Source organism: Gorilla gorilla, chromosome 11 (assembly GCF_029281585.2).
Source record: "Gorilla gorilla gorilla isolate KB3781 chromosome 11, NHGRI_mGorGor1-v2.1_pri, whole genome shotgun sequence".
Taxonomy (NCBI): domain Eukaryota; kingdom Metazoa; phylum Chordata; class Mammalia; order Primates; family Hominidae; genus Gorilla; species Gorilla gorilla.
Genome location: NC_073235.2, coordinates 124296549 through 124317256, shown reverse-complemented (window position 1 = coordinate 124317256; position 20708 = coordinate 124296549). Strand labels below are relative to the sequence as shown.

Genomic DNA, 20708 nt, shown 5'->3' with positions numbered 1-20708 from the left:
GATATTGCTGCAGAACAGGTATTCTAAAGTTGCATTTTAGGACCTGGTTCTAAATTGGAAGCAAAAGGCCTTGGTGGGGGAAACTCAAAATTCCAAAGCTGCTAGAGACAAAGAAAGAGAAAAACAAAACATGATCAGAAACATCTCTCAAAATGAATGTGCAAAGCAAACTTTCAAACAAGAAAAAAACTAAAGCTAAGAAAAGCAGACAATAAAATTAACATAAGTCTCCTATTCTGTTCTGAGTTTCTCAGTCTATACCTTTACTGATACCACACTCACTTATATTATATGCTTTGCCATATATGTTTTACCACATAGAACAAGCTCTCACTCCCTTACTAATTTTCTTCAGAATTGTCTTATTTTCGGCCTTTGGTGATTTCATGATAAACCTAAGATGAGCCTGCCACGTTCTGTTAAAAACCTAAGATGAGGTTGCCATATCGGTTAAAAATGTTGGAATATGTATTAGAATTGAATGGAATTTACAAAGAATGTATATTATTATCATACACATCCAAAGACATGTATGGTTCTACATATCCATGAACACGGACCATCTGTGAGGTTATACGGGTCTTCTGTAAATGTTTTATAATTTTCTCTACAAAGGTCTTATACATCTTTGTGTTTTGTGGTTTGTAGCTTGTAGTTTTTGTTACCATTGTGAATGAGACATTTAAAATAACATTTTAAATTAATTATAACTGTTGTGTACTTTACCTTAAATGAATGGCAATTATATCGGCAAAGGACTTCTCATGAGCCGTAATAGAGGCCAGGAGACAATGAATCATACCTGTAGAGTGCTGATGGTAAAAAAATGACCAACTTAGAGTTTAATATCCTGCTAGACTGTAATTCAAGGGAGAAAGAGAAAGAAAAGTAGAGAGAAAAGGAGTAAGAATTTTTAATATACAAAGGCTAAGAGAGTTTACCACCTATAGATTATTAAGTCAATTCTTCGAGGAAAAAAATAAAGCCAGTGCAAGATGTAGGAAGCAAAAACCAATAGGAGATTTGTAGATTGGGGTTTTGTTCCTTGTTCTTCAGTTTTACTACCATGTTTGTAGATGTGGCTTTATCTTTATTTTTCCTACTTAAATATTCAAAGTATACTTTTGTGCTGAGATTTGTTTCTTTTTAAAATTCTGGAAAATTCTTATTTCTTATATTTGTACATTTTCTTCTTTCCGAACTTTTATTAGAGGCATACTAGAAATTTTTAATTTAAAATGTCTTTATTCTGAACTTTTAGTGGACGTCATTTTTTCTCTCTTTGAGTATCTTAAATATACTTTAAAGTCTTTATCAGATAGTTCCTTAAAATTAATTTTATTTGGACTGAATCACAGATAAAGACAAATGACCAGATAGTGAAATGGGCAAAGGTTACATGCAAGGAATCACAGAAGAAATCTAAAAGCCAAATAAACATAAAAATGTTCACTCCCACTAGGGAACAAGAACAAACATTTGTACAGTATTTACTATATGCCAGGTACCACTCTAGCACTCTATTTCATCTGAACTCATAAATTATTTTGAGAAAAAAAACAGAAACAAAAAAAAAAAACAACTAGTTTACGGAAAATGGAACAGAGGAATGGAGAGATTAAGTAACTTGCCCCGGGTCAAATATCAAATAGCAGAGCTGGGATTTGAATGGCTAGCCTAGAGCTGTGCTATCTAATATGGTAGCCATGAGCTGCATGTGACTATTTAAGTTTACATTTACATTAATTAAAATTAAATTAAATAGAAACATTTAGTTCCTCAGTCACATTGGTACATTGGTCGCTGTTCAAGTGTTCAATGGCCATGTGTGGCTTGTGCTTTACCATAGTGGAAAGCACAGATAGAGACCATTTCCATTATGTAGGCAGTTCTGCGTGGCAATGCTGCCCTCAAAGCCTCTGCTCTTGTCGGCAATGCCACAGTCTTATCAAGGTGCTGTTCTTAGAGGAACTTTTGTTTTCCCTTGCGCTTTTAAAACTCCACTCAAAATTCAAGGTTCTGAGAGAGAATCCTATTGGCTTAGTTAGACAAATACAATTAAGAAAATTTAAATTGAATAAGTAATAAAATTTTTTTTATTTGTCAAGTTAGTAAAAATAAAGAAGTATGACATTTTAAGTTATAGTAGGAATGTGGGGAAAAAGAAATATTCACAAGCTGCTCTAGAAATGTAAATTAGTACAGCCACTTTGAAGAGAAATTTGGCAAATCTTGTTAAATTGAATATGTGGCCACGCATGGTGGCTCACGCCTGTAATCCCAGTACTTTGGGAGGCTGAGGCAGGAGGATCACCTGAGGTAAGGAGTTCAAGACCAGCCTGGCCAACATGGTTAAACCCCATCTCTACCAAAAATACAAAAATTAGCTGGGCATGGTGGTGCGTGCCTGTAATCCCAGCTACTTGGGGGACTGAGGCAGAAGAATCGTTTCAACCCAGGTGGCAGAGGTTGCAGTGAGCTGAGATCACAGCACTGCACTCCAGCCTGGGCAACAGAACAAGACTCTGTCTCCAATAATAATAAAAAAAAATGCAGTATCCTCCAACCCAGCACCTTTTTTTTTTTTTTTTTAACAGCAGTAGCTCTTTATGTTTTCTTAGGCAATGACTTGTTGCTTGGGCCTAATGTTCTCACGTAACAGTAGAAAACCAAAATTTGTTGTCACCTCTTAAAGAATCAAGAATTGCATACCAAAAAAAACCTTACATAAATTAGAAGGATGAATAAATTTACAGGTGTAAATGCAAACTGTTTCCAACTCAAGGCAAGTAACAGCCCAGGGTGTTCTGGCAGGAAAACACAGGTAAGAAAAAAAGCTGGGTCTTATGGTTTGGACTGACAAGACAGGAACTACAACTGGTTCAGGAGCCCTTGCCAGCCTCTAGAGAATTCCCAGAGCACTCAGTTCTGATACATTAATACCCTGCACAGATCAGAGATAGCTGGTCACACAGGCTCACCAAGCCACAGACTTGTCTTCCACAGGCATGTTCTCACCTCAGCCAAGAAGTGACTGAGCCACACGTACTAAGGGTTTAAATCAAAGATATGTGCAGGGTATTAAACAAATACCAAGAGAACAGTTAACTTGAATACAAGATCACAAACAGCAATAAGTTCTTCAATCCAGTCCAGCAAATCTTCTAGATATGTCATTCTTAGAAAAACTCTTATACAGGTAAGATGACTTGAGTATTTTTATAGGGAGAATTGTTTTCAAGGGTGAAAAATTAAAAACCGTATAAATATTCAAATTTAGGTTAATATATAGTGTAAATAAATGTGATGCATGCACAAAATTAAATGCTAAAAGGAATAAAGTATGCATATATTACTTTATGCATATATGTCATGTATAACATGTATAAAGTACAACAGAAACATAAATTGTTAAGTGAAAAAGTTGCAAAATATGGCTGTGTTAATAGCTAAAGTGTTTGTGTGTGTGTGAGTGTGAGTGTGTGTGTGTGTGTGTTTTATTTTTTTTTTCCAGGAGATCTCACTGTGTTGCCCAGGCTGGAGTGCAGTGGCACGATTTTGGCTCACTGCAACATCCACCTCCCTGTTTCAAGCGATTCTCCTGCCTCAGCCTCCTGAGTAGCTGGGACTGACTACAGGCAGATGCCACCACACTTGGCTAAGTTTTTGTATTTTTAGTAGAGAAGGGGTTTCGTCATGTTGGCCAGGCTGGTCTTGAACTCCTGACCTCAGGTGATCCACCTGCCTCTGCCTCCCAAAGTACTGGGATTATAGGCATGAGCCACCACAGCCAGCACTGTGTGTACTTTAACCACAAAAAGCAATACTACATGCTGTTCATGATTCCATATATTTGTATGGAAAAATACAAAGGATAGGCTGGGAGAACATCCACTATTGCAGGGAGAGAAAAGGAATCATGGATGGTGGTTAAGGAGAACTTCAGTTTCTCTGTAATTAATAATGTTCTTTTTAAATATAAGAACCCAGAGAATTCTGGGAATATAACAGAGTAGAGAGCACCAGAAATCCTTTTCTCTACTCAGACAGCAATACTGGGAAAGGCTTAGAAGGTAAATTGCAGTTAATTTGGGTCAATTCCAGCCAAAGGCAAAATCTGGAAAGCAATTATATAAGTTAGCATTATTGTAATTCAGGTTTGTAATTCTACATTTTGTTTTCTATGTAAGTGACTAATGAGTTAACAAATTATTAGTTGCCTGGGTATGTTAGCTCATGCCTGTAATTTCAGCACTTTGGGAGGCCAAGGTGGGAGGATTACTTGATGCCAGGAGTTAGAGGCCAGTGTGGGCTACATAGTGAGAACCCCCTCATCGCTACATAATTTTTTTTTTAAAGTTAGCCAGGTGTAGTAGTGTGCACCTGTAGTCCCAACTGCTTTGGAGGCTGAGGTGAGAGGATTGCTTGAGCCCAGGAGGTTGAGGCTGCAGTGAGCCATGATCATGCCACGGTACTCCAGCCTGGATAAGGGTCTCAAAAAGAAAAATTGTTAGTTTATGTTGTTGGACATAAACTTAAATATCTTTAATGTGATATATTAATGTATCTTAATTTTATGCATGCATCATATTTATTTACACTATACTTTAACCTAAATGTGGATGTTTACATTAATGTATATAAACTTTAATGTATAACGATATAATTTTGTGACATCAACAACTAAAAGGGATGTGGATGGGGCTGTAAAGGAGCAGTTTTGTGTGTTATTAAAGTTAATATGGTAAAAATTCAACTTAGAGTGCCATAATTCTAGGATGTTAAAGGTAATCCCCATGGTAACCACAAAGAAAACAGGTATAGAATATACACAAAAGGAAATATGAAGATAATTAAAATGTTTCACTATTTAAAAATTAACTAAACACAAAAGCAAACAGTAATGCAGGAAGTGAGAGGCAAAATTTCTCAGGCATATGGAAAACAAAAACATGATCCAGATGTATGCTTTCTACAAGAGACTTGCTTTAGATCTAAAGACACAAACGGACTGAAAATGAAAGAATGTAAGGAAATTCAAAATAGAACTACCATATGACCTGGTAATTCCTCTTCTGAATATATTATATACAAAGGAAATAAAATCACCACCTCATAAATGTATCTGAACTACCATGTTGATTGCAGCATTATTCAAACTGACCAAGATATGGAAACAACCGAAGCCCCAAAATGTCAGTTGACAAATAAATGGATAAAGAAACTATAGCATATGTGTATATGTGTGTATATACATATATATATATACACAATTTATATATTATTCAGCTTTATAAAAAGAGGGAGCTCTTGTTTGTCACAACATGGATGAATCTGGAGGACATTATGTTAAGTGAAATAAGCCAGACACAGAAAGAAAACTTCTGCATGATCTTGCTTATATAAGGAATCCAAAAGAAAAAAAAGCGTCAAATACACAGAGATAGAGAATAAAACAGTGGTTACCCCAGGTGAGGTGTGGGAATTGTGGGAAGAATGGAGAGATGTAGGTCAAAGGATACAAATTATCAAATATGTAGAATGAACAAATTTAGAGATCTAATGTGTAACATTAGGAGTATACTTAATAGTATTTTATTGTACTTGGGAGTTTTGCTAAAAGACTAAATTTTAGGTACTCTTACCACACACACACAAAATGTGTAACTATGTGAGATGATGGACATGTTAATTTGCATGACTATAGTAACCATTTCACTATGTATATGTATATCAGACATCATTTTATTCAACTTAAAAATATAACAATTTTTTTTAAAAAAAAGAAAGTGAAAGGATGAAAAAAAGAGTTCCATGCAAACAGTTACTAAAAGAGAGTAGGTTGATTATACTAATATCAGACAATATATAGTTTGAATTAAAAGGACATTAAATATTAATAAAGAATTTAATACAGCAAGAAAACATAATAGTTATAAACATTACACATTTAATAACAAACTATCAAAATATATGAAACAAAAATTGACAGAACTGAAGAGAGAAATTGAAAGTTCTACAATAATGATTGGAGATCTCAATACCTTTCTTAATAATAAATAGAACAACCAGCCAGGCACAGTGGTTCACGCCTGTAAACCCAGCACTTTGGGAGGCCAAGGTGGTCAGATCACCTGAGGTTAGGAGTTTGAGACCAGCCTGGCCAATATGGTGAAATCTCGTCTCTGTTAGAAAGATAAAAATTAGCCGAGCATGGTGGCAGGCACCTGTAGTCCTAGCTATTTGGGGGGCTGAGGCAGGGAAATTGCCTTAACCCAGGAGGTGAAGGTTGCAGTGAGCTGAGATCACACCACTGCACACCAGCCTGGATGACAGACCAAAACTCTGTCTCAAAAATAATAATAACAATAATTAATAAAACAAACAGACAGAAGATAAGTTATGAAGTGGATGATGACTGAAACAACACAATAAACAAATTAAACCTAATAGAACTCTACCCAATAACAATAGCATACACATTCATCTCAAGAATACTTGGGACATTTTCCAGGATAGACCGTATGTTAAGCCTCAATCAACTTAAAAAAATAGGTATAATACAAAATATCTTCTCTGACCACAACAGGATAAAATTGGAAATCAAAATGGAAAATTCACAAATTTATGGATATTAAACAACTTGTAAATAACCAATGACCAAAGAAGAAATCACAGGAAATTAGAAAATACTTAGAGATGAATGGAAACAAACACAATATACCAAAACGTATGGGATGTAGTGAAATTAGTACTAAGGGAGAAATTTGTAGCTACAAATGCATATATTAAAAACCGGGATATATCTCCAATTAAAAACCTAACTTTACAACTTAAGGAACTCCAAAAATAAGAATAAGCACAAAGCTAGCAGAAGGAAGGAAATAACAAAGATTGGAGCTGAGACAAACAAGCTAGAGAATAGGGAGGAAATCCTGACACATGCCACAACATAGATGAACCTTAAAGTCATTTTGTTAAATGAAATAAGCTAGTCACAAAAACACAAATACTGTATGATTCCATTTATATGAAGTACTTAGAGTAGCACAAATTATAGAGAGAAAGTAAAGTGGTGTTTGCTAGGTGCTGGTGGGAGGAGGGAATGGGGAGTTATTGTTTAATGGGTACAGAGTTTTACTTTTGCAAGATGAAAAGCGTTCTAGAGATGGATGGTAGTGATGGGTGTACAACAATACTAATGTACTTAATACCACTGAACCATACAGTGAAGATGGTAAGTTTTACGTTGTGTGTATTTTACCACAAAACAATGGGGAAAAATGATTTACAATTAATCATTTTGCTAATAAATTAAATTTTACTTTTAAAAGGTACTGTATAAAGGAAGAAAAGGGGAAAATCGTGTTCTACCTAGTCTAGGTGCCATGTGCTGGTGATATTGGCCAGTCCTGATTTTGTGAAGGGGCGTTGTTATTATTAGAATCAGCTTGTCCTTCGTCCTCACACTCCAGCTAATTTATAGGAATAGGTAATGGCCAATGCAAGCTAATATTCTATAGGCAAACAGAGATTTAAAAAAATACACAGTAAAAAGCTAAAAAGTGGTAAGTGTTATGGGGACAAGAATAAAATCAGGAAAGGAGGGCATGGGTTATTAAAGTATTAAATAATACATCATCACTGAGAAGATTAAATCTGAACTTCAGTTAATACTCCCCTTGCCCTGCAAAAGATTGGATACAGGCAGGCGTTTCTTTTCTAAAATTCTGTGCTGTACAGCAAACATTTATATGCTCCTCTGGACCTCATACTTCTTTCTGTGCTTCACCCTATAGACTAATGAAATTAACTATGCAACATCCGCATGATTTGATTACAAAGGCCATTTCTCCATGAAGAGACCTGAGCCTGGGGACCCAGAGGGGTTGTGTGGTGGCTAAACTTCTCACTTCCTGTGTTTTAGGATAAAGTATCAGCAACTGATAACCTGAGATATTTCTTACTTTCAACCGGAAAGCACCTAATATGCCAACAATAGCTGTTCTCCCATTTTATAGCTGTTGTTTACACACACGACTCATTCATTAGGTTTGAAAAACGTGTTAACAAACACTATTAGAAACAAATATTATAAAATATAAACTTCTGTAAATTCTGGATATTGAGAACTTAGGTGTCTTATTTTTAGTATTATTCTGTAATTTTTTAATATCCCCCCTACAAAAGAGGCAAATAAATATTGCATTCCCCATTTTATAGATGAAACTCGTAAGGCTCCAGAGAGGTCAAATAACCTAGCCAAAGTCAGAAAGCAAATTACAGATGGGAGAAACAGGCTCTCCTTCCATCCTCATTCAAACAGAACTATCTGGCAACTTAAAGGTAGAAATCTCTTACAGGCAGCAATTTACTTCTTCCTTGTGTTTTGTTTTGTTTTGTGACAGTCTTGCTCTGTTGCCCAGGCTGGAGTGCAGTGGCACGATCTTGGCTTACTGCGACCTCCGCCTCGTGTGTTCAAGAGATTCTTCTGCCTCAGCCTTCTGAGTAGCTGGGACTACAGGGGTGTACCACCATGCCCAGCTAATGTTTTGTATTTTTAGTAGAGATGGGGTTTTGCCATGTTGGCCAGACTGGTCTTGAACTCCTGACCTCAGATGATGCACCTGCGTTGGCCGCCCAGTGTTTTCGGATTACAGGCATGAGTCACTGCACTGCCAAGTAGCTTGGTTTGACTGCCTTCAGACAGCCTGAATAAAAGGAAATATACAGTTCCCTCTGGGACTGGAAGGTGATGGGCTTCTCTAAGGACTGGTGCCTTACAGTAGACTGGTGCTTTGTAATTGCACAATAAAGGTTGGGTGAATTGCACTAAACCAAACCAAATTCGATAAAGTGGAACTGAGTTGCTGGTAATGAAGAGAATTAGTGCAGGGACTGTCTTTTCTGAACATCACAGAAGAAACAGAAACTGTTCTCCAGGGCTGGTAGAACCCAGGCATCAACAACCTCAATGTAGTTACAGTCTTTTCAGCTGCGATGAATTATGCCTACTGAATAAAACAATCATCTTTCTAATTTAATGTGGAACAATGAACTCAGAAAAATAAAAGCAGACCATTGTCACTTGAAAATTTATTTTACTCCATCTTCCATATGTTTTTTCTATATCTAGGAGCAAATGTGTCAAAACATTTATTATTATGACTGCTTCCCCATAATAATAATGTTTGTCATACCAAACAAATTGAAGAAATATTTTCCTTCTGGAAAAAACATCTTAGGTAAGTTTTGAATGAGCATTAGTAAATCCTCAATTTTATCAGAATCTTCCAGTATTCTCTGGTTTGCCCTTCACTCCCTATGTACATATTTCCTTTAACATGTCACTTTTCCAGGTGACAACTGCCCTAAAGAGGCCAGTTTCCCACAGCAATATGTCAGAAATGATAAGCTTTCTTTGATTACACACAGCTAAACTTGGCCTTTTAAACACTGGTCTTTCCAGTCTATTACATGCTTACAAACCTTTGTTTTGCTGTCACTTGGGGGAAAAAAAGTATACAAATCAATTGGGTTAGGAATTTTTTTTCCTTTGAATTAACTAGTGAAACCTTTCTCTTCTCTATTCCTTTTACTTACACAACTCAAAAAGTCCATCTTAATTCCTCCTAATGGTACCAGACAACTGTGTTGCGTGGTCCTTCAAGTTGCAGTAGGCAAAGTGCTTTGGGCCCAGATCAATCATAGCTGTACAAATGGGAACAAGCTACACAATCCATACTAAAACAGCAAAACAAATGGCCCCTACTTTTAATAATGCAGCTTTGCACACAGAGCACATAATGGCCTTTAAATTAAGAAATTAGTTACATTTCCTTGATAGCTCACATTCTTATTAGCACAATTGGCATACTTACTTGGCCTCCTTATAGTTATTCATAAAATATCATCTTACATGAGATATCTCATTTTCCACTACTTTCTACATTTTAAAAAATATTATTATTATTATTACCATTATTATTAAATGGCATATGCCCAGCTATTTATGTAAAAGGAAGAAAGAAGAAAAGATATTTGCTATGGGATGGAAGCTGGTAATTATGCTCTGCTAAGCACATCACGGACGTCCAGCTGGCACAATTAAAGAAATAGCTGATCAGTTCCAGTTATTGATTCTGCTAACATGTTTGTTCACGGTTGCTTCTTGTCTAATTAGTTTTTTCTGCTTTCTTAGTCTAAAAGCATACCTTTCCAGACGAGGCTATTTTCAGACAGTAGTGAGCAAGGCTTCCTTTAGTTACCCTCTAGATTTTTTTTTTATGCAATAGTTTGCCTATTCATTTATTCATTTAGCTAGGAGATGGCCTGAAAGCTAGACTTTTCTTTGGATTCCTTATTGAATTTCAAATCTGGATTTTACATGCTTTTCTTTTTAAATGGATGTCTTGGTAGCATTGGTACGGCCACATTTGAAGCTGTTGCCATCAGAGAATGACGTGGTGGTCGCCGTCCCCACAAATTGGAACAAGTTTGAAAATGCCTAAAAGATGCACGCTGCCTGTCTTATTTGGTGAGGCTTGTTAGAGCCTTCATTCTCCCTCCTGCCAGAAAAGAAAATCTAACTCAACATAATTTCCATTTTCTAAACGTAGATTGTATAAAAAAAGTGAAAATCTTTTTGCTACTAACAAAATCAGGGGCGAAATGCAGCGTTAATTTCCAGAAATAAAAGCGTAGGTTGTGGTCCTGGAAAACCGACCTGCTCTATTGAAGGAGCAAATGCATATGGTATGGAATCTTTGCCTTCGTCAAAGTTTGTGGGATGAAGATTTAAAATACAGCAACAGATGCTAGTGCGAATTGGAGGCAGAGTGTCTGTGGCCCAGCGAGCAGTTTACTAATAAAGCCTGCCCTGGCTCTACGGCTAGGTGCCACAGCAATGGCAGCTGTCACAAAGCTCGAGAATGCCAGTACGCCATCAACATTTTAATCACTCCTGTACAGGCAAAGAGTAAATGTTGCTCTTTTTTAATACTGCTACTTTTTTTTTCCTAATGCAAGATTTGGAAGCCAGGGTATCTGTTTGCCTAAGCATTAAAAATGAGACAGAAAAGAACCTTTGAGTATTCTAATAGGGATTTCTGTTCTCTCAGTAAAAGAAGATGGGATCGATCCATTTTTATCTGGTGTTTTTACTGTTAATTGCTGATTTAGTTGGTCCTGTTGCTATAAACCTTTCATACCGTGGAATATGAGCCAATTTTCCTTCTTCCACAAAAGAGCATCTTGCAGATTATAATATTCCATTAACTTTACAGTTTTACTTTAGCACCATATTGAGGCATTGGGACACTTTGAGTCAAAGGATAAAAAATTAATTTTTACTTTTTATTACATTTGCAATAGAAAACTACTGATGACATAGCTGGTGTAGAATTAAAATGACACAAGAAATTATAAATGTTATTTCCTCCAGTGAAAAGAAAGCGGACAATTAAAAACTTTAATACTGTTTGGATCCGTTCTAAATGTCCACAAAAGACTGAAATTTGGGGAAAAAAAAGTAAAAATGTGGAAAGTTTTAACCTTTTAAAACCACTGCTGTTAAAACCACAAGATTTTGGTGTAAAACATGATATATAATAGGAATGATAATGAATTACATCAACTCAACAAAAAAATAGTCACAAGTAAAATAATCTTCAACGAAGGCATATTTTGAAGATGATAATGTAATAGTGAAATTGGCCAACTCCAGCTCAAGGGCGAAATCTGGCCCACTGCCTGTTTTTACAAATAAAGTTTTACTGGAACACAGACACATTCATTCCTTTACACACTGCCTATGGCTGTTTTCACGCTATAGCAGCAGACCTGAGCGGATGCAGCAGGGAATGTATGGCCTGCATAGCCTAAAATGTTTATTTTAGAGATGTTTACAGAAAATGTTTGCAAATCCCTGGTATAAAACATAAAATATTTAGATATTTTCTCCCTTAAAAAAGCAGAAATAAGATGCAATTTCCTTTGCTCTTTTTTTGAAGGGGAGGGGACACAAAAACTAGTCAAATGTTCAAGAACCTAATACTGACTTAAGATAATGGATTCTTCCTAAAAGAACATTCCAAAGAGAATCAAAACCTACAGGAGGCTTGGCAAGGTGGCTCACATCTGTAATCCTAGCACTTTGGGAGGCTGAGGCAAGAGGATCAAGGGTGACTTGAAGCCAGGAGTTTGAGACCAGCCTGGCAACATAGCAAAATCCTGTCTCTACAAAAAGTTAAATAATTAGCTGAGTGGTGATGATGTGCCCTGTAGTCCCAGCTACTCAGGAGGCTGAGGAAGGAGGATCAACTGAGTCCACGAGTTTGGGGTTGTAGTGGGCCGTGATCATGGCACTGCACATCAGCCTGGGTGACAGAGCAAAACCTTGCCTCAAGAGAAAAAAAAAAAAAGAAGAGAAGAAGAAATGGAAAAAAGAAAAAAAAAATAAAACCTAAAGAAAAACTGAGACTTTGGAGCATCCCTGAAGAAATAAACTTGCTGATGTGTTCAGTTATTCAGATACTCAGAAAACACTATTAACAGGCTGGGTGTGGTGGCTCACGCCTATAATCCCAGCACTTTGGGAGGCTGAGGAGGGCAGATCACAATGTCAGGAGTTCGAGACCAGCCTGGCCAATATGGTGAAACCCCGTCTCTACTAAAAATACAAAAATTAGCCGGGCAAGGTGGCAGGCGCCTATAGTCCTAGCTACTTGGGAGGCTGAGGCAGGAGAATAGCTTGAACCAGAGAGGCAGAGGTTGCAGTGAGCCGAGATCGTGCCACTGCACTCCAGCCTGGGTGACAGAGTGAGACTCCATCTCAAAAAGAAAAAGAAAAAAAAAAAAAAGAGAAGAAAACACTATAAAAAAATAAGAGACCCTGTCTTCACATTTTTAATTCAGTTTATTACCAATCAGTAATGCTTTCACTTTGACATATTGCCTAGATTCCCTCATTTCTCTGCCAATTATGTCCATAGCTTTTTGTCACTACCTGGCTGACCTCCTTTACATCTGTTTAACTGGATGAGCTCCACTTGTTCACATAGTCCATGTCCTGCCGCGCTGTCCCTCAGGCTGGGTTTACCTTTGGTGTCACCAACCCTACGATTCTCAGGCACTTCCTCCACCTTTTCCCTCCCCCTATTCCCACCTCAAACATTTAGTCATTTCAGGAGCTCCTGCCTTTTCCACTTCAAAACATACTGGCAGGAGAGGCTTCGGACTCCTTTCCCGTGGTGTGGTGCCTGATAAGCCTGAGGCCACACTCCCCTCCTCCAAAAGCATTAGGTGTTTTTTTTTTTAATTATTATTATTTTAATTTTTTGAGACTGAGTCTCTCTCTTTTTGTCCAAGCTAGAGTGCAATGACACAATCTCGGCTCACTGCAAACTCCACTTCCCAGGTTCAAGCGATTCTCCTGTCTCAGCCTCCCGAGTAGCTGGGATTACAGGCGCCTGCCACTACGCCCAGCTAATTTTTGTATTTTTAGTAGAGACGGGGTTTCATCATGTTGGCCAGGCTGGTCTCAAACTCCTGACCTCAGGTGATCTGCCTACCTCGGCCTCCCAAAGTGCTGTGATTACAGGCATCAGCCACAGCACCCGGCCAAGCATTTCATTTTATTTCAGGAGATAGGCACATCAAATGCACCTGTCCACACTTCAGACTTCCGAGAGTGGGAAATCCACCCTGGGGAATGGTGTTTTGCAGAGGTGAGGCTGTAGAGTTGGGGTGGGTCACTGAGGATGAGTCTTGGGTTGCCTTCCTGGTACCAGTCAAAGCATTTGACCAAGTACTGCTCACGTCTTAGACCTGATGGCCAATCATGTCCTTTCTCTGCTATGCCTGCTCCCAATCTGAGACATCCCTTCCTTAGGTGGTCCAGTAAAGTAAATCCTCCAGTAAAATAAATTCCTTGAGGGCAAAGACTGCTTCCACAGTCACCACTATATCCTCAGTATTCAGTACAACGTCAGGTCTGAAACACAAGCTCGTGAAATATTGAAATACCTGAGCGTATTCCACCTTGCATAATACCCCAGTGGCTGCCTTTTTTTTTTTTTTTCTTTTTTGAGATGAAGTCCCACTCTTGTCACCCAGGCTGGAGTGCAATGGCACAATCTCGGCTCACTGCAATCTCCGCTTCCCAGGTTCAAGTGATTCTCCTGCCTCAGCCTCCCGAGTAGCTGGGATTACAGGCGCCTGCCACCATGCCTGGCTAATTTTTGTATTTTCAGTAGAGACAGGGTTTCACCACGTTGGCCAGGCTGGTCTTGAACTCCTGACCTCAGGCGATATACCTGCTTCAGCCTCCCAAAGTGCTGGGATTACAGGAGTGAGCCACCATGCCCCACCTGCTCTCTTAACTAAGAGTAAAAGCCAAAGCTCTCACTAGGGCCCCAAAGGCCCAACACGGTCTGGCTTCCATTTCCTCTCTGCCCTTCTCTCCTCTGCGTCTCCAGTCTCCTATAATCCCAGCACTTTGGGAGGCCCAGGCGGGCGGATCATCTGAGCTCAGGAGTTCGAGACAGCCTGACCTGTGCTCCAGGCCTGCTGGCCTCCTCTCTCACTGCCCTCCTTCTGCGGCCTCAGAGCCTTTGCACTTCCTGTTTCTTCTGCCTCGTGATACCCACGGCCTATGGCGCTTGTTTCTTTCAAGCCTCTGCTCAAATGTCCATTCCAAATGTCGCACTTCCTCATAACCCTCCATCCTCTTAAACTTACTTTATTCTTTTCCCATAGCACATCACCTTCTAAGATAATATATGCCATACCCATGTATTTTTCTTGCATTATAGCTCTCTCCATTAGCGTATAAACTGCACAAAAGCTGGAAATTTGTTTTCTTAATTGTTGTCTTCCCAGGATGTCAGTCCCTGACTGATACACATCAAGCACTCCATGAGTATTTCCAGAATGAATGAGTTCCAAAACATATGAGCAAGAAACAGACTCACCATCACTCACTTTCTTTTTCTCATGACTCCACATTGTAAATATGCACAAATAAAGGCTAGTTTATAAAAGGGTGCTTCTTCCCCACCCACTCCTATTGTGCCTCCTGTTCCACCTGCTTCATCTCACCTTCCCTCTGTGTCTTTTCTAATTAAATAGAGTCTTCTCCCATCTCAAACTTCATCTGCATTAAGACCCTTGTTACAATGGACTCCTGAAGCCCGTGCCGCATTGCTGTCCAGCTGCCTGAAAAACCACAGGAGCTGAACTACGGGTGGTCCTCTTGGCCTGTGTCCACTAGGTCCCAGATGGCACAGATCTTCCAGACAGCAAATCTAATATATGTAGAGTCTGAACAAGTCACAGCGCTCTGTGATTACCAAGGAGAGAACCTCTTCAGAGTGATCATCATTATATAGCCATATGACAGTCCTCTCTCCTGACATATGGGCTGGGAGTTAGGATGACTGTCACCCCACTTAGTTCCTAAATTGCTGAAGGGCAAAAGAGCATTTCTTCAGACCAAGTAAAACCTCACAGTAGCTAGCATGATGTTTTTCTCCCAGTAAGTGTTCAGTGCAGAGATATTGACACACAGTGGAAATGAGGAAGCAAGAGAGAAATATGGCCATGGCTTAGTTATTTTTCTAGAACTATGTCATTATCAAACACAGGTGATGGCTCTAGTAGGGGTGTGGTCCAGGTGCACAGGACCTGTTTTGACAACATATGCAATAAGTGTACAGAGAGATGCAGATTCAAAGAAAGGTGTGTGCACAGAAGGAACTCAAAGACTTTTATATCTCTGTGATTTCATGGTCTTTTTTTGTAACATCCAGTATGCACCAAATATTCACAGGGAAACTTATCATCCAATTTTGTAACTTTTTATTTTTATACCAAATGAAAGTATGTACTTTTCCAGATTTAAACATAAGATGTAGAATTTCCAGAAACAGCTTCTTATCTCATAATTTCTAAATAAATTTCAACGTAATTCAACTAATTCACCTGTTATTTATGATTCAGGTATTTATTTTTCAATTGGAGAAAAAAATAGCCATATTACCATGGTTCCTGGTGAAAAACGAAACAAAACACAAAAGTACAAACAATTAAGAGATTCTGTGAGTGTACTATGGCCAAGGTGGGACTAAAACATCCACTCAGGTATAGCTGGGGTCGCAGCCCCCGCCACATGGCCACAGAAACTCAACAGTTTTCCCTGCTACAATAGCAGCTCCTTTTCCGCCAGCTGCTGCAGACCCCATAATTCTCTTTCCTTCTTTCTTTCCCGGTTCTTATATCCCCTCCACTAACCAAATACCCTCCTTATCAATTTGTCAGTGACGGTTGGAGAGGTGAGTCCAAATGACAAAGGCCAGGGAGGGCCACAGCCTGTCCTGTTTCCATGAGCCCGTCCCTCCATCCCAGCCCTCCCTCCCCAGTACTGCAGCTTCTCCTCATCCCATTGCCTGCTCTCTTGCTGTTTCCCTGTGCTGGTCCCAGTGCCTCAACGTGCCCTCATAGGACACTCCTCACTCCAGAGTTCCTATCCTGGTTTCTATATTCACAGCATAAAAAGCCCTAATTCCAAGCCCAGGATCTTCTTTGTCTAGCCGTAGGAAACCCCGCCAGCAGCTTCAAGCTGACAACCAACACGGAGCCAGCTGACTGGCATCTCAAAGAAAGAAAGAAAAAAAAAAACTCTGCTCTCACTCACGGGCCTGCAGCAACGGGCATGCATCTTCCTGGTATTGACCTTGGCATTGGCGGTGTACTTCCCCACAAGAACGTGTTGTGCTTGGAGAGTGGAACATGCAGTACCATACATAGAAACACCCTTCATGAATAGGTGGGAGTGGGGGAAGGTAGAATAATCCCTTACAGTCACACCTCAACTTCCCAAGGAAAGGAAAAACCTTCACAACTGTGGGAAACCCTCAAAGTTGTCAAGAATAAATGTCCCAGGTGAAAACTGCTATGCTGAAATTTCTCACCAAACTTCCTTTTTCTTCATTCAAGGCTCATTCGTGTAGAAACTTACACCAGTACAGTCAACTAATCTGCCTTCTACGTCTGAATTATGTCCTCCTCCCTTGCCCTAAATTCATATGCTGAAATCCTAATCCCCAGTACCACATAATGTGACTGTATTTGAAGATAGGGTCATTAAAGTGTTAGTTAAGTTAAAAGGAGGTCACTAGAGTGGGCCACAATCCAATATGTCTTGTGTCCTTATAAGAACAGGAGATTATGACACAGACACACACAGAGGGAAGACCATGTGAAGTTTACAGGGGGAAAGCAACCACTTAGAAATCAGGGAGAGAGACCTCTGAAGAAACCAACCTTCCTGACACCTCCAGAATTGTGAGAATATAAATTTCTGTGGTCTAGGCCACATAGTATGTGATATTTGTTACAGAAGCTCTAAAAAAAATAACACAATATCCCTAAACCTTGTCACTGGTGTATAAATAAGATGACCCTCATTGGCAATTTAACTATGCCTGCCTTTGTTTTCATGTGAAAATCTTCTGCAACTTCTTAATTCATTAGAGAAAAAGAAACTTTTGAAATGCCATCCCTGTTGGAGATTGCTACGTAGAAGGGGTTTCAAATATTTTTCAGACACCGGTTTTGTAATCTAACAGAAATACATGGGAGGTACCTACTTGAGAAATCTTTCTAATCTCTAAATTCAGAGTTTAGTCAGGCGTGGCTGTGCATGCCTGTAATCCCAGCTACTTGGAAGACTGAGGTGGGAGGGTTGCTTAAGCCCAGGAGTTTGAAGCTACAGTCACTGCACACCAGCCTGGGTGACAGAGTGAGACCCTCATCTCAAAACAAATAAATAAATAAGTGGTGGGGGGAAATAAATTCAGGGTGTAGAAATCTGACAATTGGGATGTGGAGTGTAATCCATCGGCAATTTTTTCTTCCCTTCTTCCACTGTAACAGAAGACTTAGCTAAGTAAAATGGGCACCAAATTAACAGCATATTTCCCAGCCTCCCTCTTCAACCCAGTCCTTGCTCCCCTTGCTGTTTCCCTGAACCTCACTAATAGAGGCTCAGCAGTAAGACTAGGATTTAGCTACTGGCAAGTGAGCAGAAGTGTACAACTTTCAAGTCACATCCATGAACAAAAAAAGCATGCCCCTCCCTTCTTTCCCCTTACCCCCGAGTCTGAATGCAGAAATGGTGATGACCTACCTTTAGGACAAGAGTATTGCCTTCAGAATTTCAGATATTAAGAAGGAAGGAGCCTCAGTCCCAGCGTAGCTGAGCTTCTTGATATCCAGGGCTCCTTAGATTGTTACATGAGAATGACATGAATTTCTTCCTTATTTAAGTCATTGCATTGTGAGTTTCTTATTATAGCAGACTAGATTGTTTCTTAACTAATACTCGAGTGCTGTGAAATAAAAAAAAAAAAGATAAGAATCTGGACAGGAAAAGAAAGAAAAAGCATGAAACATTTCCTATATATATCATGTATCAATGCACTGATTTATCACTTAAAATCAACGCTTTTTTACAAATAAAGGGAAAGTCAGATGATCAAATAGAAAAATGGGCAAGATACTTAAAAAGACCCTTCACACACACAAAATATCTACATGAAACTGAAACATAGGAAAAGGTACACAATCTCATTGGTTATCACATGACCACAATACGACCCCAAAACCCCCAGGATGGCTAAAATCAAAACCACTGACAACACCAAGTGTTGTCACAAATGTGAAGTGATTGGAGTTTTCCTACACTCTTTGCTGGTGGGAAGGTAAATTGTATAATCATGTTTGAAAGCTCTTTGGCACTGTCTACTGCCAAGAGCTGATTATATGCAGATCGTCTGCCCTACCAGTTGTGACACCTAAACAAATGTATGCCTATATTTCCTGAAAGGCATACACTAGAATGTTTTAAACAGCATTATTCATACTGACCCTAACTGAAAACATCCAAATGTCCCCCAGTAATAGAGTAGATGAATAGACTGTGCAATGTTCATACAATGGAATACTATGTAGAAACGACACAGCCACACAAAACAACATAGATGAATCTCAAAAGTGGAGTGCTGAGCAACGGAAGCCAGACACAAAAGAGAAGAGAAACTTCCTGAATCATTGTGCTAGGTAGCTCTTCCAGCCTAAGTAACTTCTGGGTTCTAGTAAATCCTGGCCAGTGGCTCCCTTTTGCTGCCTGATCCTTTCATGATAGCAACACACACGTATGCTTCGTGAATGAGGACATTCAAGACTCAGAGAAAGATGAATTCTCCTTCCTAATCTATTACAGCCAAATAAAATAGAATTAAAGGTAGGCCGGGTGCAGTGGCTCACACCTATAATCCCAGCACTTTGGGAGGCCCAAGCGGGTGGATCATCTGAGCTCGGGAGTTTGAGACCAGCCTTACCAACATGGGGAACATGCTGGCCTCTACTAAAAATACAAAATTAGTCAGGCGTGTTGGCTGGTGCCTGTAATCCCAGCTACTTGGGAGGCTGAGGCAGGAGAATTGCTGGAAACTGGGAGGCTGAGGTTGCAGTGAGCCAAGATCATGCCACTGCACTCCAGCCTGGGCAACAAGAGTGAAACTTGGTCTCAAAAAAAAAATAAAAAGAAGGAAAGGCTCAATGACACATTATCATAAGGAAAGAAAACTTTACAATTAGCATATTTATAAGAGGCAAGTTAATGAGTTTTAGCTCAAGTAAGTTTCCAGTGTCTGTGTGTGGCTGGAAGCTGAGACTTAGCAAGAAAAGGCTGCAATGGATTGATAAGAGATGACTTGGGCAGATGAAAGTGTTGGTCATACAAGTAGAGAAGAAAAGTCTTATTTAAAAAGTTATCTGAGTACACAAAGCTAGAAAAAACATGCTTATGAAAACAAAGCTTTGGAGCCGGATGGCTCTAGGTTCTAATCAGGGCTATATAATTTACTATCTGTGCAACCTTGGGCAAATTACTTGGCCTCTCTGATCCTCTATCTGCCAAATAGGGAGAATGATTTTTTCTATCTTGCAGCAATTTTGTGAGGATAAAATGAGGAATAGACATAGTACTCAGTAAATTTCAGCTGTAATCATTTCTATAGTTACTACTAATTTTATTATTCTTATTATTATCATCTGCATAATTTAGCAGGGATATTGCCATTAAGCTACATGATTCATTGTAATTCTACTCAACATGATATATAAAGTACTTGCATGATCAACAGTACTGAATCTTAGGAAGAGATTTAATGTTTAGAAGATTTATTAGCTGAGGCATCGTTGTTCTTATGGCATTTTAAATAAGTTATATTCTGGTTGTTCTTATTCATTCACATGAAGCGAGTTCTCCTTAGAGGCCTCCTGTCCTACTACGCAAATATAAAACAAAAAAGCCACTTGGCCTTTGTCTATCAGCTCAGAGAGTCATTTGAGCTCCCTTCTGTATGTGATACAAACCAATTGAAAAAGAAACTAAGAACAATTATTCAGATAATTCAAGGAGCAAAAAAACAAACAAAAAACAAAAAAAAGAAATGAAAAACTTGATTGAATTATATTTTGTATGATGAGGCTCACCATGGAACTGTTCAACTACCAATTTCTTATAGTTTTACCACCTTTCTAGGCCTTCTAATTTTGGTTTTCTTGCTATTACAAAATGATATGTAGTGGTTGCCTAAATAGGCTTCTAAAATACAAAAATCTTGTTTATAGACATGGCTTAA

The 20708-nt window shown here is 38.9% G+C and overlaps 1 long non-coding RNA gene across 1 annotated transcript in view; it reads right to left on the bottom strand.

The window, feature by feature from the left end:
- Positions 1 to 18383, bottom strand: part of LOC129532034 (uncharacterized) — a 57045-nt gene extending 38662 nt beyond the window's left edge. The window contains exon 1 of the long non-coding RNA XR_008677626.2: positions 18188 to 18383. This is a non-coding gene — a long non-coding RNA (uncharacterized lncRNA). The remainder of the gene's footprint in view (positions 1 to 18187) is intronic.
- Positions 18384 to 20708: the final 2325 nt, after the last annotated feature.